Below are 17,253 nucleotides of genomic sequence, written 5' to 3' on the forward strand. Positions count from 1 at the left end.
ATGGCATTCCTCTTCTGTGATGTCACATTGTCTTCTACAAAGACGTCTGTCCTATTGGATTAAGGGCCCTCCCTGTTCCAGGATGATCTCCTCTTTACTAACTATACTTGTAACAAGCCTATTTCAAATAAGGTCGCATACTGAGATACTAGGGATTGGGACTTCAAGATCTTGTTGAGAGACAGAATCCAACCTATGAGAATTATATAGGAATTTTGTGCTTAATTTATATTTTAAAACATACATATATTAAATAAATGTTGCCCTTAGTTTTTTTATGTCTTGCTTTTCAAAAACTGATATATGGTAAATCACTCGAATAGGTCTAAAGTTCTCAGAACACCATTCCAGAAATGTTGCAGTAACAGTGTAATTCATCACCTTTATATAATACATTGGAAAATTATCATCTATACAAATGAGTTTGAAAACTAAAAGCCCCATGTATTTGAAGCATTTATCAATGCTCTGCCAGGAACAGATACAGCTCTTCTGTCACTTATGAGATTGAACATTTCATAATGCAACTTCCTTGTGAATTTGAAATAGATTAACAAAACATTTTGCCTTCTTTTACCAAGACTAGAATTTGTTGTTCAAACCCATACTAAAGTATCACCAAAAAATAAAGCACATTCTTTCTTTTATTTTATGCTCTTACTCAGAAACAGTTTCTTGCAAAGAAAAAGTGGAGAACCACAACCCTTAAGTAATCAAGACGAGCTCTTGAAGAACAAAAAGCTACTGAAGTCTAAAAAGCAATGGATCCACCACACTGTGAACAACTTCTAAGTGTATTTGAGCAATCTTTTGAGAAAGTAGCTTTTCATGTACAGCTGATGATGATCATTTTCTGAAGTGTAAAACCCCTATTAAAGAGATACCCATTTGAAAAGTATAAAAAGCCAGAATAAAAATGGTGACAGTGTTGTTTCAAAAAGTAAGGTTACCATTCCCTTTCCCCAAAAGTTTTCTCATGAGGGCGTTGGTGACCTGAAGTAATGCCAAATGGTTGAGAATGTGAATCTTAGGTCTAAGTGGAAAGGTTTCAATTTGTTGGATCATTTCACTGACTTAAATATTTTGAAATAACAATGTATCACTTAGGCACCTCCACTATAATGTTGCATAACAAACTTCTACTCAAATCTTAATCGCAGTCAACAATAGGCTTTTATTTCTTGCTCATGGATCTATGAAGTACTTGTCTTACTGTTTGGGTTCAGTCATCATTTAATTATTGATTTAAGTCCAGGTCTGACCTACATATCTCTCTTCTCTGGACAAAAAGCAATCCAAAGCATATTCTTCTCATGGCCAAAGTCAGGCACTCAAGTAGGGGGCGAAGTTACATAGACAAGCATATTTCAAATCTTTGTTTGCATCATGCATCATCACCAAAGCAAGTCACATAGGAAACCAAAGTCAAGGGTCAGAGGAAGAATGCTCTGTCTCCCAGTGAGGGCATGGCAGAGAGAAGACTATATCAAAACACAGAGGAGAAATGCCATCTACAAATAAAGGCTCACCTGAGGCTACCGGAAGTTAGGAGAAAATCATAGATCAGACTTTCCCTCACAGCTTTTAGAAGGAACTGACCCTGTCAGCACCCAATTTCACTCAATTTCAGATTTCTAGGCTCTAGAACTATTAGACAATAAATTTCTGTTGTAATAAACAACCCAGTTTGGGGAATTTTTATACATTAGCCCCAAGAAACTAATACAATCCAATATAAGGAGAGGCTACATTCTAAGTTTAATAGAACACTTGATATTAATAATAAATCCAAATTATATACCCTTTTATTTTGCTAATACAGTAGTGAACAAAAACTAAAAGTCAGTATGCCCCTATTCATCACCATCTAATACTTATATTTTTATTCTTTATCTTTTGTATGGTCGGCCTCCCCATTACTCCCAGTAGGATGTAAGCATCAAAAGAATAGGGACTTTTGTCTCCTTTGCTCACTACATTGCCCCAATGATAGGACTATACACATCATAGGTATTTAAAAATTATTTGCTCAATCAAAATCACAATGAGATATCACCTCATAAGTGTGAGAAAGGTCAAGCCTATATCAAAATGAGAAGAAATAAGTGTTAGCAAAGGCGTGAAGATAAAGGAACTCTTAGATACTGTTGACAGAAATGCAAATTGGTGCAACCACTATGGAAAAGAGTATGGCGGTTTCTCAAAAAATTAAAAATAGAACTACCAAATGATCCCATAGTTCCACTTCTGGGTATTCATCCAAAGACTATGAAAACACTAATTTAGAAAGATATATGCACCCCTATGTTCAGTGCAACACTATTCACAATGGCCAAGATAGGGAAACAACCCAAGTGCCCATCTATCAATGACTGGATAAAGAAGTTGGAGTATATATATATATACTTAATGGAACACTCAGCTATCAAAAAGATGAAATCTTGCCTTTTGCAACAACACAGATGGAACCTGAGTTGATGAAACAAGTCAGAAAGGAAAAGACAAAAACTAGATAGTTTCACTCATTTGGAATATAAAGAAACAACAAATAAAACTCTTAGAGTCTGACAACAAAATGGTGGTTATCACAGGGGAAGCAGTCAGGGAATAAGAGGAATGGTTGCAAAGGGTGTTAATTTGATAGTGGTGACTAGTACTAGAACTTTGGTGGTGGGTATGGTATGGTATATACACATATAAAGGTGTGAGGTTATACTCCTGAAACTTTCAGAGTACTGTAAACCAAGAGTAAATAAATTAAAAGTATTTGTTCAAAGAATAAAATGAATCTCCAAACAAGAGTCTAATAATTAAAACTCCTCGTAATCATTTTTTTTAGTGTATGTGCTGCCAATGCAAGCACTTAATCATGCTGTTTTTAGACATTTCTTCACTTAACTCCTTTGGATGACCAAAGATATACATGGGTTTTATTGTTGTCCTCAGAGAACAGAGGGAAACCCTATTTTGAGAACAGCTATACTTTTGCCAATTCCCCAATTATAAACTGCAAAAGTTGGCCCAGCAGAAGCAAAGTCCCAATTATTTCAATACTGTTCTTAGACTGCAATATTCCTAGGAGACAAATTCAGATGGACAGTAAGAATTCAAGGTAGAGTAGAAAATGCACAGGCTTTAAAGTCAGGCTGAACTTGGACAGAACCTCACTCCTATCATGTAAAAATTTCCCTGATTTGCAGGTTCCTATCATAAAATGGAAAGAAAAATGTTTCCTAAATGGGGTGTTGTATGTTAAACAGGATGTATATAAAGAGCCTAGCATTGTGCCAAGTAAGGAGCAAGATTCAGGCACAAAACTAAGGAGTGACGGTATTATAGCCAGCAGAAGGGAGCCTAGTTCTGTCGAGACAAAATATATGTAATCAGTCAGTTCCTGAAAGTTTACTGTACGATTTCCGGCTTTACCTAAAACAGCTGTAAGCAAAATCAGTATCATCTTCACAGAGACAGCCATTTGCCTTAAAGGTAAAGGGGGAGCTGTTTTGTTTTTTTTTTTTCCAGTTCCTGGAGACCCCATATTGTTCTATGTTGAATGGTGACATTAGCTGAAGCAGCATTTAGCAGTTCAACACTTGGTTGAGTAAAGCCTGGGGGAGAATTAGATGATAACATTTCAAGAGGAAATTGCCAATGGGCAAAAATAGCAAGTAGGCAGGGCAGCCTAGGGTTTAGCAGTAGAATTTTTAAAGAGGCAAAGCCACACAGTCCTGTTCTTTTCAGCAAGTATTCTCCTGAGAGCCAGCTCTTTACTTCCAATCAGTGCTATAACAGCTGAAGGCTTTGGCCTTTTGAAAGCTAAAGCAATTGCTCAGAGACACACTGAACTAACATTTAATTCTGCATTTTCCATTTCTTCCACTTAGACTCTGTATGGTACAAATCCTATGTGATACCAAAACCAAGGATTATACAAAGTTACATTTGCAGATGTGGTATTTACCACCAGAAGAGGTTCTAGGAAGTAAAAGGTCTATAGACTATAGCTTCCATGTTGGAAGCTTTGGAAAAGAATCTTAGGAACTGAAAATAATGTGGAAGATGATTATCCATTCTGAGGATGAGCCACGCCTTCTCGTTGCTCACATTTGGTGCATTGATAATTTTGCATGTCCCCATGAGATTACGCATTGGCCACCCAAAATGAAATTCAAAAATATATATTTTGCTATTTATTAGCAGCTCCAAAGGGATCTTTTACAGAGGTCATTCCTTGAGTTTTCCTTCTCTCCAATTACAAATGAACGTGACTGTTATCACCAAAAGTCAGATGCGATCATTTTATATTTAACTTCCCCTTTACCCTTAGTTGTTGGAAATAGTTTTGAAAATGAGAATTAAAGCAGTCAAACTGTTACCAACATGATAAAATTATAAAATAGTTTAAGATTGATGACTTCAGTATCTTTTCTTCACAGAATCTCATTGAAGGAAGTAGCCTATGTAAAGTTTCTAGCACTGAGGTGCAATCTAGAAGGTATTAAATGAATATTATTTCACATTACAAGCATATTTTGTGTCCCTCTTCCCAAACCTATTATCAAATCTTATTCTCCATATCTGTCCCTTCCAACAGTTGTCCTTATTATTTGAATACCTAGAAGGTGCTACAGTCAAGACCACTACTTTCTCATCTCCAGTTCTTCAGAAACTCACTTAGATTTTATCACCATTTCTTGAGAATGGGTTCTTTGCTTCCTGAAGTATGATATTACCAAGTAATATAATAAATTAATTTGCAGTGAAGTGAAAAGAATAACATCCTCGGAGTAAAGTGGGAGTTAATACCTCTCAATGGCAGTTAACATGCCTAGTGGGCAAGCATCTCTGAACATGGAAACAGATCTGAGAAGAATTTGGATTAAGTTAACCCACCAAGGTTTAAAGAATTATATACAAAAATGTATTAGAAATGAAATATATATTTCCTCTGCAACTTCACTAATACTCTATACTCAATGAGAATATAAACACCAAAGCAGGATTTCCTGTTTTCAGTAATGGTGTACACAGTTATTCAGAACAAATTAGCTTTGAAAACAGGAGAAAAACTTGATAAACTTGCTTTAATCACCTTAAATGCATCAAATTTTTCAATGACTAAATTTTGGATGAAGGCCTATCCAGAAAGGTAAGAGTAGTGCTGGAGCTCCAAAGTCACTTTTGCTGACAGAGCATCTGCCTATACCACACTATGCATTTGGCTCAGAGGTGACAGAAATCCAGGCCCAGAGTCAGGCAGGTATGGGAAGTCTTGTAGCAGAGCCTCCACACATTAAGCTGAGATTCCAAAGGGCTCCATAAGGGTTACATACTCAGATCAAAATCAACCCTTGGTTCCCAAGACAAGGAGCTGAAAATTTGCCTAGCCAGAGAAAAAAATGAGATAGAAAATAAATCATGAGATGTTTTGCCACAAACTATAAATGAATTTGTACCTAGGTCAGCCAAGGAATCTCAAGCCCTAACCTTAATCTGAGGTTATCTCTACTTGTTAATGTATTTGAGTACCTGACAGAATGAAACTAAGGGCATCCCTAGAGGAGGGCAAATCCATCCTAACCCTCAAAGAACCACACAAATAATTTTTAAGGTCAGAGTCCCATAAGAAGTCAAAGATGATAAGGGACACAGGAAACAAAACACTAACTAGGAAAAGGATAAAAAATAGGCAGCAGAAACAGATGTGCACAGATTTCAGATACTGAGATTGTCAAAAATAGGTATTAAAATAGCAGTGCTTGAAGAAATAACAAACTTGAAAATATCTACAAGGAACAGGGTAATATTTTCAAATGACAGTGAAAAAGGGATCCTCATACACTGATGTAGACTGGTTTAGCCCCTATGGAAAATAGTACGGAGATTTCTCTAAATATTAAAAATAGATCTATAATGTGATCCAGAAATTCTACTCCTAGGCATCTACCAAAGAATATCAAGAGTTTGAAAAGATATATGCATTCTTATATTCATTACAGCATTATTGAATAGTCAAGCTATGTAAGCAACCTAAGTGCTCAAAGACTGATAATTGGGTAAAGATGCTATGGAATATATATACTTAGTGGAATACTATTTAACTGCATTAAAAAATATATGAAATCATGACATTTCAACAACATAGATGGAGCTGGAGGAGATCATGCTAAGCAAAATAAGTCAGAAGGAAAAATACAAATTCCACATGATTCTATTATATGTAGAATATGAAGGAACAAAGCAAAGAAACAGTGAAAACAAACCCTCAGTTTCTACAGCAGAAGTGAAAATACCAGAGGGGGTGGGAAGGAACAGGGGGTAGAGGAGGTCCAGTGGGTTATGGTGACAGGTTATTGGTACTTTGAGAGTGGGTGTGTGTAGTGACACATATTTGAAGAAGTGTGGGCCTGCACTCCTAAAACATATACTGTGTTGCAAATAGGTCAATTTTTTAAAAAGTGACAGAGTAGATACAAAACAAATAAGAACTTATAAAAATAAAAAATGATCCTGAAATTAAAACTCAATGAGCTTATTTGGCAGCATATTAAACAGAGCAGAAGGAAAAAAAAATACGAACTGAAAGATGCCAAAAGAAAATAAAGAGAATGAAGCACAAAGAGAAAAGAATGAAAAATACAGAGAAGAGAATAAGTGATATGGAAGATACAGTGAGAAGGTCTAAAATACATCTGATCCAAAAAAGAGAGCGAGAAAGGAGCAGAGGCAATATCTGAGGAAATATTGTCCAATATTTTCCACAAATGGTGACAGAATCAAGTGTCCAGGGAATCTCAAATATGATAAATAAGAAATCTGCACCTTAACAATAATGAAAGGTAAAAAGTCAAAAGCAAAGATAAAACTTTTTCTTTAAGATTTATTTATTTATTTTATACAAGCACTGGGTACAATCAGAAGTGCGGGAGGGTGAGAGAATCCACCAGAGCCAGAATGGGGAGCAGAACAGGCAGACTGACGAACTACACAGCTGAGGGGAGCAGCGGGTGAGGCAGGAGAGGTCTGCGTGCCATGTGGGACCCTTGCCGCCCGGGGATCGAACAGGCACTGTAGAAGCTGCGGACCGCTGGCTTCACAGCCCAGCACTCAACCGCTGCGCCACCAGCAAGGCCCGCAAAGGTAAAACTTTTTAAGCAACAAGATCAAAGGATGGCAGTTATCCTCTAAAGAACAACAATTAGATCAAGAGTTATTTTTAAATATTGAAGCCAGAATACAGTGGAAAGATATTTTCAATGTGCTGACAAAAATAACTGCTCATCTAGAACTGCATGCACTGGGAAGAGATCTTTCAAGAATGAGAGTGATCGAAATAACTTCTAGACAAACAAAAACTGATAAAGGATATTACCACAGACTTTCTTGAAGGGAACCTTTAAAGGAAATAATTCGAGTGAAAGGAAAATGATTCCAACTTGAAGGTATATAATATAAGAATGAAGATTTGAACTTAACAGTAAATATGAGGACCAATATAATTGAACACTGATTATATAAAACATTACCAACAAGGTCAAGTGACACTTAGAAAAAGAAACAAAAACAAGATTTACCAGTTTTTAATGCTTAGATTAGAAAAGAGGCATGACCAAAAATTAATAAAGTAACCAACTCTATCAAGAATTTAGGGGGTGGGGTGAGAACAGCAAAATACAATTTAGGGGGTGGGGTGAGAACAGCATGACCAAAAATTAATAAAGTAACCGACTCTATCAAGAATTTAGGGGGTGGGGCGAGAACAGCAAAATACAATGAAAGGAAGAAGGATGAAGGTGTGATAAAATAAAGAGAAGAAATTAATGAAATAGAAAACAAATATGTAATAGCAAGTAGTCAATCCAAAGCACTAATAAAATTGGTAAGTCACTGGAATATTTAATCAAGTGAACAGAGAAGACACAAGTACACAAATATGTAAGAAAAAATGGTCATAATTATATATTTTGCAAATTTCTTAAAATATATTTAAAATGATTTGATATTTAAATCAATTCCTAGAAAAAATATGTTATCAAAATTGACGTAAGAGAAAATATGAAAATTCCTCTAATAATTCAAGAACCTAAAGCTATAGACAAACCCTTCTTTCAAAGAAACTCCAGGCCCAGTTCTTTTAACTGATGAGTTCTACAAATACTCTATTAGGAAATATTTCAACATCACACAAGTTCTTACAGAGAACAGAGAATGAGGAATACTGTCCCCACATTATAATATCAGGCTAGGATAACTGGATAAATGAAATATGAGGGGGAAACTCTGAACAATTTCATTCAGGAAACCCATGTAAACATCAGCACAGTTTGTCACTCCAAATCCAGCAGAAAATGAAAAAAAAAAAATGTGTGACCAAATTCAGTTTATTCCTGGAAAGCTGGAAAACTTAATATCTTGAAAACAACTAATGTAATTCACTTCATTAGAAGATTACATTTTACTGAGCATATTAGTTGCCATATTAAGGCAAAGAAAATAAAGGAATAAAAATTAGAGGGGAAAAACTGTTATTATCTGCGAATAATATGGTTTTGTCAAAAGCAAAAACAAAATTATCTATACTAGTAGGATTATAATATAATTTAGCAAAGTTGCTGGATATTAATATGCCAAAAATACATTAGATAGAAGTTAAATTGAGTTGCTGAATACCAGCAATAAGGAGCTTACTTAAATCTGTAAAAGATACTGTTTATGATAACATCAAAAATTATCAAATGCCTTAGAATAAACTGATCAAAATATGTGTAAGATTGCTGTTGGCAAAACTATAAAACATTATTGAAAGATTTTGAAGACATGAACTTTGTAAACTGGGAGATACATCAATTGTGCTTTGGAAGACTTGGTATTTTGAAAACATTAATTTACTTTAATTTGATCTATTTGATCTATATTCAATGCAGTCCCAATCAAAATCCCAACATATTTTTTTTTTGTTGTTGAATTGGATGTGCTGATTTTAAAAGGTATACGGAAAAGGGCAAAGAAAGGTCTACACACACTTCAACTAGACCCACATAATAGGACTTTACCTACCAGACATAAAAATATAAAGTTGTAGTAATCAAAACATAGAGACCAATGCAACAGACTGCAGAAAAATAAGCCCACACATGTGAACTTGGTAGATGAGGTGGAGCACTGAATAGCAGCAATGTGCAAAGAACAGACTTTTCAGTCAATAGCACGGATGCCCATGAATAACTTTACAGTAAAAACTTTACACTGTGAGTTCACATGTGCAAAAAACAAATCAATTCAACAGAAGCTATCATTAAAACAAAAAGACATTCTACCACATAGGAGTAAATATTTGCATATCATGTATCTGATAAGGGGCTAATATCCAAGATCTATAAAGACATCATACAACTCAACAAGAAAACAAGGCCTGCCTGGTGGCCCAGGTGTTAAGTCTCAGCGCTATCACCACTGCAGCCTGAGTCCGATCACCAGCCACAGAGCTAATCCACGCATGGCGCAGACCTCTCCTGTCTTGCCCACTGCTTTCCTTAGCAGCGTATTTCAGTAAATCCAGCTGTTCTGCTCCCCACTATGTTTCTGGTGAATCCTCTCACATCCCCCACACCTCTGGCCTACACTCCAGTTGTTCTATGAAAAAAAAATTTTAAAAAAAGAATTAACTTTTTAAAAAAAGAAGAGATAATCCGATCAAAATGGTGGAAGTGTTTTTAAAACCACAAAACTGCTGACCCAAATTAACCATTTAAAATTAGAGACCTGATGCCCCAGAGTCCTAACATGAACTATAGGAGAAAGAGTCCAAACAAAACTGATGTGCTTCGTCCAGGTTGTGGTAGCTGCAGAACTCCAATCCCTGTCTGGGCCTTCACATCACCTTCCCCTCTGTATATGTGAAACTTCCCTTTCTCATATAAGGACACTTGTGGTGACATTTAGGTACCACCTGGATAATTCAGGATTAGCTCCTTATCTTAAGATCCTTAACATAATCACATTTTCAAAGACCCTTTTTTCAAATAATGTAATACTCATAGGTGCCAGGGATTCAGGAAAAGGCAAACATTCTGCCTATTGCAAGTTCCAAATGTAAGATTCTACCCACTGTGGCAACACTGTCTTGCTGCTCTCCCAGTCAAAAACAAGCCAGTTTTCTTATAGTCAGTCCATGGATCATCCACACTGTGCCCACAATCTTTCCTGGCTTCTCAGTGAGAAGTCTCCAAATATTCTTGAGAGTATGTCTCTATGGGAAAGTAAATCAAGCATGTTTCTCCAACATAGAGTTTACTATTAAATTATGGGTGCCAGGGCCTCCCCGGTGGTGCAGCAGGTGGAGTGCAACGCTGTGAAGCTGTCCGTAGCCTCCGCAGCGGGTTTGATTCCCGGCTGGCCAGAGACATTCCTACATGGAGAGGCAGATCTCTCGTGTCTCGCCCGCTGCTCCCCTCAGCAGTGCATTTTGGTCATCTGCCTGTTCTGCTCCCTGCTCTATCGCTAGTAAATCCTCTCACCATCCTGCACCTCTGGCCTGCGCCCCAGCTCTGATTTAAAAATAAATAAATCTTTTAAAAAATGTGCTGTTCTTTGAAAAAAATTATGGGTGCTAGCATATCACTGTATTATATAAAAGCAAATTTTTTTCAAAAGATGAGGGGAAATACAATGTGCAATGACTAGCATTTTCTCCCACCACCCAAATAAAACATCTTGTGAGCTCTCTGAGGTACATGTCTGTTGTGCATCCTTACTTCACCCAAACTCCAAAGAAGAGATTCAAAGACTCTTGCTTAAGGTGGGAAAGCTGAATAAGTGCTGGGCTTCCCACTATAATTTCCTCCACAGCAAGTCAGCTTGGATCTTCATGATACATTTTAGGGTTGTGCAAATCATTTCTATGGGAAACATCGTCCTCTGCAAAAAAAAAAAAAAATTAAAAATCAAAAAAAAAAAAAAAAACCCAATAGATCTGATCCCCACTTCTCTGGAGCACTCTCATTTCTGGTGTGAGCCTCTGGACGGCCTTTCATGCAGGTGGCATATGACATCACTCGGCCCCAGCTGTTCCTCTTTAACTCAGCCTCACAGCAGAAGAGATAGCCTTTTACAACTTGACTTTTTCAGGAGACAGACCATTTTTCAAATCCACCAAACACATTAAACACAGTGAGACTGTCACATTCCACAAATATAAATTTGACAAATAAATCCTCTATCTCCAAGCCTCTGTGAAAACATGAATCAATCTGAAGGACACCAGGCTTGGTGGGAAAACGTCCCTGTTTTCTATCTGAAAGATGTCTGCCAAGCCAGCTGCACCCCCAGTGGGTCAAAGCTCACGAATTACCCAGGAGCCTGAAACCCCCACGGAGGCCTCGAAACCATTGCATTTCCACCAATAGCAGACGTTGTAAATATGTTCTTTGCCTGCTCGTGATGCCTAATTAGGCCCTGACCATGAGGCAAAGAGGTGGAGAAGAAAATCTAGGATGCCTGCAGGCTGCCACTTGAGTTCACAGCAAAATGACAGGCAGTGTGAGTGATCCAAGGGGAAGAATCTGACAGTCACATTTCAGTCTTTAAGCCACATTTTTTTAACATGAGATTGTAGCATCAATAGTGTCATCTTCTAATAGAAAGGACAACTACATATAATGCATAATTGCCCGTCAAATGACTTGTTATTTTGACTGCCTATTTTAAAATGTCTGTAATTGCTTCCAATGAGACTTTGAATAAATGATAAGTCAGCACAGGCAATCACTGGTAGAGAGATAGCATGGCTTTGGAAAACTTAGTACAAATTATTTTGTCATGTGTCAATTTCTACCAATTCCTGATTATGATCACAAGGCATTTATACTGCTGGATCAGGTATTTCTTCCAACTGTGTCCCACTTAAGCAACAGAAGAATATTGCATGTAGGTGTACAAAAGACAAGGCAATCTATTTTCAAGGGCAATGAGCAGAGGCTGGCTGAGTCTGATAAATTAGTTTTACAGAATTTTAGCTCATGCCAAATTCTGGCCCTTTCTGTAAAACAAAACAAAGTAAGGTAGAAGCACACCTCTCCGAGACTTATTGTCATCTCTCCAAACGAACACCCCCCCCTTGTATGCTTGTTTGCCAAGTCTTAAAATAACAAATCATTTCTTTATAACAAAATTGTCTCACTGGAATAATAGGCTTCAGTGTGAGTTCTGATAGAGCAATAGCTCCTCTAAATGACAGCAAAGGCTTGCAGCAGGGATGTGAGGCACATCTATTTCAGGGCTTCCCATTAGAGAGAAAGCAGTTCGGTAAGAAATGAAGTCATTTCCTGACTCATTGGGATGCCATGTTTAAACCACAGTCTTCTGCCTGAGGATACAGAGGTTGGAAAAAATGTGCCTGCGTCTAAAAGAGAGGTGGAATCATTCCTTAAGGATTCAGGAAACCAACATTTTAGAATCCTCCGCATGCTACTAGACCATATCAGATAGGTAAAGAGGTTTAACTCAAACCTTCATCTATCTTCCATAGTGAGAAGGTTCTCCATCCTACACTTTGTTAAAGCCAGTTCCATAAATGATCAGCTTAAATAGGCATGAACACATTTTTCTAGTGTAGATGCAAAAGAAACAGGTCAATGTGCAGGCATTAAAAACATCAGGAGATAGAGAGATGAATCAAAACCTGTTGATTCTGTGTATTTCTAAAATAAGTGAATAAAGGTACACTCCCCCCAAAAAAATATTTTGGAGGGATGTTATACAACAATTTAGTAAGGACTCCAAGGATTTATCTTACTGGAATACTTTTTAATATTCAGTCTCACTAGCAGTGAAAGATAACTTCCATAACATACATAACAACGAGATACCAGTTTTACCTATCAAATTAGCAACAGTTAACAATATAAGACAGGGAGTGGGTATTACTCAGAACTGGTGCAGGACTATGATAACTCAACTTTTCTGGGCAATGCTTATCAAAATTCTCCAAAATGTTTATATTTTCTAAACCAGTAATTCTGCTTCTAGAAGTCCTTTTCTTCTTTTTTAAACTGAGATGCAACATTGTTGAGGTTTAAAGTATACATAGTGTTGATTTGATACTTATAAAATGAAATGATTACTACTGTAGTGTTAGCTATCATCTCTACCACATCATATAATTACCATTTCTCCTTTGTGGTAAGAACATTTAAGATCTACACCCTTTGCAACTTTCAAGTATTCAGTGATAAACAGCATTATTAATAATAATCACCATACTGTATATTAGATCCCTAAAACTTATTCAACTTATAATTAAAGTTTATACCATTTCCTGGAGAATTATCCATGTGCGCTTGAGAAAAATGTGTACGCAGATTTTTGGGGGGTTTAGTGTTCTATAGATGTCAGTGAATCCCATGAGGTCTAGATCCTTATTTAGAGCTTTAGTGTAAAAAAAAAATAGAAATAGACAACTGACCAGGAAGGAACTGGGTCCTATTTATCTTGTGAGCCTATTATCTAGGCATGGAACAGACTAGGTGTTAAATTATGTGTTTGATAAATGTTAAACATATCTACAAAATAAAAACATATATTAATGCTTTAAAAAAAAAGAAATGTTGATATTGATATTATGTGAAGCCCAGAGAAAATATTTTCTGTGTGATGCAGGATGAAGCATTTCTTTCAAAAGTGAAACCTCATAATTTTTAATTATTGTGTGGCATGCTGATTTTAAAAGAAAATAAAGTAAAATTATTGAGGAAAAAAGCACTAAGTACTGTTAATCTATAAAATAAAAGTTATGTGAACTTGAACAGCTCAGAGCTGTGTGGAGATTTCTGGACCTACTAAAGACAGAGCTTCCATATGATCCAGCAATTCCACTTCTAGGTATTTACCCAAATGACATAGAAACATTAATTCCAAAGGACACCTGCATCCCTAGTTTTATAGCAGCACTATTTACAATAGCTAAGCTATGGAAACAACCCAAATGCCCCAAAATAGAGGACTGGATCAAGAAGATGTGATACATATACACCATGGAATATTACTCGGCAATCAAAAAAGATAAACACATGCAGTTTGCAGCAACATGGATGGAGCTGGAAGGGATCATGCTCAGCGAAATAAGTCAGAAAGAAAAAGAAAAATGCCAGATGATCTCACTCATAGCAGGAATCTAGAAAACCTAAATAAGGGACCAGGAAAAAGACTAATTAAAACAAAGTAAAAATCAAAATCAACAAGCAACTATAAACCAGAGACACACTGGGGGGAGAGGGGTAGGGAGAGGAAGGATTAGGGTCAAAATAAGGGGGGGTGCAATTGTATGGGGAATATAACCAAAATGAAAGTGCATACATTGTGCAAAAATGAAAAATGATGTAAGAATTATATACAATAAAATATTAAAAAAATACAAAAAAATAATAAAGGTTATACCCTTTGACCAACATTTCCCATTTCTCACACCTCCAACTCCTGGTAACCAGGGTTGAATATTCCGTTTCCATGAGTTCAACTTTAGATTCTACATATAAGTGGGTTTATATGGAATAATGTCTTTTTCTATTTGACTTACTTTACTTATTATAGTGCCCAAGAGGTCTACCACCCATGTTGCCACACATGCCCAGATTTCTTTACTTTTTATGGCTGAATAAAAATCTAGGACAGACTCATCTAGGAGTCTATCTTAGATCAATAATCTGACATTTGGACAAAGATATATTTGCAGAAGTGTCATTACAGGATCACCCACTGTTTGTAATGGAAGTTCAAAAGTCAAATCAAGTGACCAAAAATGGAAGAATAACAATATTATTGTGGAACACTAATACATGGAGCATTATCCAACCAGTTCAAACTTTATTTAGGGGTTATCTTTAAATAAAGAGCCATTATCAGTGAAAAAAAAGCAATATGGAAAATTACACATATAAGAAGAAAAAATATGCAAAGAAATTCCTAAATGGGTATAATTATGCAGAATGAACTGGAAGCATATTTCCTGTTTTAAGTACACCAGGTCATTATTGACATCATGTTGATGTATTCACACAGTGAACGTTTGAAACCCTGGTGGTGTTTCATGATGAACATGAGTTACTAAGCACCTGCACAAACTTCTCATAGAACACTGAACCTGAGCTGTCTGCTGGTAGACCCTGCCTCCAGGCCCCGGGAAGACTACACTCAATGAGCAGAGGGCCGCACTGAGAGCACAGATCTGCAGACAGGCCAGCAAACCGTAGTCACCCTTTCGGGAGTACTTATACTGCACTCTGGTATTGTCATCAATGCAAAAACCCAAGTGAAAGGAGGCTTGTTGAGTCTTGGCTGATTCCTTACAAAATATTAAATGTTGTTCTTTTTCTTTCTGTCTCACTTATAGCAGGAATTTAGAAAGCCTAAACAAGGGACCAGGAAAAAGACTAAGTATATAATAAAGTAAAAATCAAAATCAACAAGCAACTATCAACCAGAGACACACTATGGCGGGGGGAGGGGAGGAGGGAGTAGGGTCAAAATAAGGGGGGAGGGAATTGTATGGGGAATGTAACCAAGATGAAAGCGCACACATTTTGCAAAAATGAAAAATGATGTAAAAATATATAAAATAAAATAAATGTAAAAATATTAAGTATTGGACAGAGATGAGAGGAGGAGTCTCAGAGAAAGATACAGAGACCAAATGCAGAAAAAAAGCAAAGTGGGTGAAATGAAAGATCTAAGAAATGTAGTAGGAAAGAAGACGAAAAGGAATAGAAAACAATGAACATGATTTCCTCAAAACTACTGAATTATAGCAACTGTTTTATTAATTACAAAGTGAAGTGACTGTTTCAAAGCACTTAAGAAAGTTGTATTCCCTAACAAAATTCCCTTACACTTTGGCTTGTTTGTTACATTTTCATCTTAGTACAGCATGCCTTCCCAACTGGACTGCAACACACTGAATGCAAGAACTGTAAATTACATCTTTACAATCCTCAATTGCTTTGCACTATTCTCCACACATTAAATAAGATTTCATTGAACCTTCAGTAAAGACATAACTTTCAAAACAATTATTCCAATAATTTTGCAATTAAGTATCTCTACCAATATCCTTTGCTGAGAATCAGTTGTCATTTGAGGTTGCTGAAAATTTAAGTTTCAAGAAAAGAAGTTAATGCTTTTTTACCTCATTCTATTCCTTTTGATGGATAAAGCCAAAAATAATCACTTTGCATCTCCACCCCCGTGAAAGCAGGGGGAGAGTGAGCTATCACTAGGACACAAATGTGTTCTGCTCACAGCAATCAAATAAATCAAGCAACCCCAAAATATAGTTAAAGCAAATGACTCAGACACAGTTCATGTTTTTAGTCACTTAGAATCCAAAGTTACTCTGAAACACGAAGAGTTTTAAAAAGCATTACTCATTTTGCTTTCTCTGATAATACTAAAATAATCCAATACAATTATCTGAATGGTTATAATTTAAAGATTTAAAATACACGCTCAAAACCTAACATTTCAAATTAGTGCCACTCTTTAGGACAAACTCTAACTAATAATAATGATCTGGTATAAAAGTATCCTGGAGAAACTAATTTCCTACCATTTTCTTTTTATTAAGCTAATCTAAAAAAAAAAACAAAAAAAAAACCCAGCATTCTTCCATGGGGCTGTCCTAGAGAAACACAGCACTGTAGAAATCGTGCACCTAAAAAGTCACTACTTAAAATTGAAAACTCCCTTCCTATCTTGGGTAAGAAAGCATTTATTACCATGCTGGAAAATTAAATATGGTTAAAGAATTTTATTTAGAAATAACTGATTTTTACCAAATCAAAAAATTAAACTATTTCTAAATGACCTTATCAGTATGACAAATAGGTGTAATTCACATATACCAGCTCATAGTGTTGAGCAGGATTCTGAGGCCACGTACAAGAGAAAACATGTCTGGATCAATCAGCAACCAATATTAGCTGTGTGCCAGTACCAAAACTTTGAGCTAACTGCCACAACTTAAGAAAAATAAAATACAAACCCTCAATTTAAAATGAAGGATGAGGGATGAGGGCCAGGGATTTCAAAGATCCTGTTGGATTGGTGGGTTCTTTTAAGAGAGGGAATACATTGTAAGTAGACCCCAGATTTATTGTGCTCTAATCAAACAGCAGTAAAGGAATTAGAGAGGGACTAGACATTTATTGACAGTCTATGTGTCAAACAATGAGCCTTATCTCAACCACCCACTCCTAAGCCGTA

General features: G+C 36.3%; 1 long non-coding RNA gene across 2 annotated transcripts in view; it reads right to left on the reverse strand.

Annotated features, from left to right (window-relative positions):
* Positions 1-17,253, reverse strand: part of LOC129145890 (uncharacterized) — a 78,587-nt gene that overhangs the window by 26,292 nt on the left and 35,042 nt on the right. The window contains exon 5 of one of the 2 annotated variants that reach the window (XR_008552035.1): positions 10,639-10,917. The exons of the other annotated variant lie outside the window; for it this stretch is intronic. This is a non-coding gene — a long non-coding RNA (uncharacterized LOC129145890). Of the gene's footprint in view, positions 1-10,638; positions 10,918-17,253 lie in introns of those variants that run through there. 2 annotated transcript variants of the gene reach the window in all.

The sequence above is a fragment of the Talpa occidentalis genome, unplaced genomic scaffold (genome assembly GCF_014898055.3).
Source record: "Talpa occidentalis isolate TD23 unplaced genomic scaffold, MPIMG_talOcc4v2.1 talOcc4.15, whole genome shotgun sequence".
NCBI lineage: Eukaryota > Metazoa > Chordata > Mammalia > Eulipotyphla > Talpidae > Talpa > Talpa occidentalis.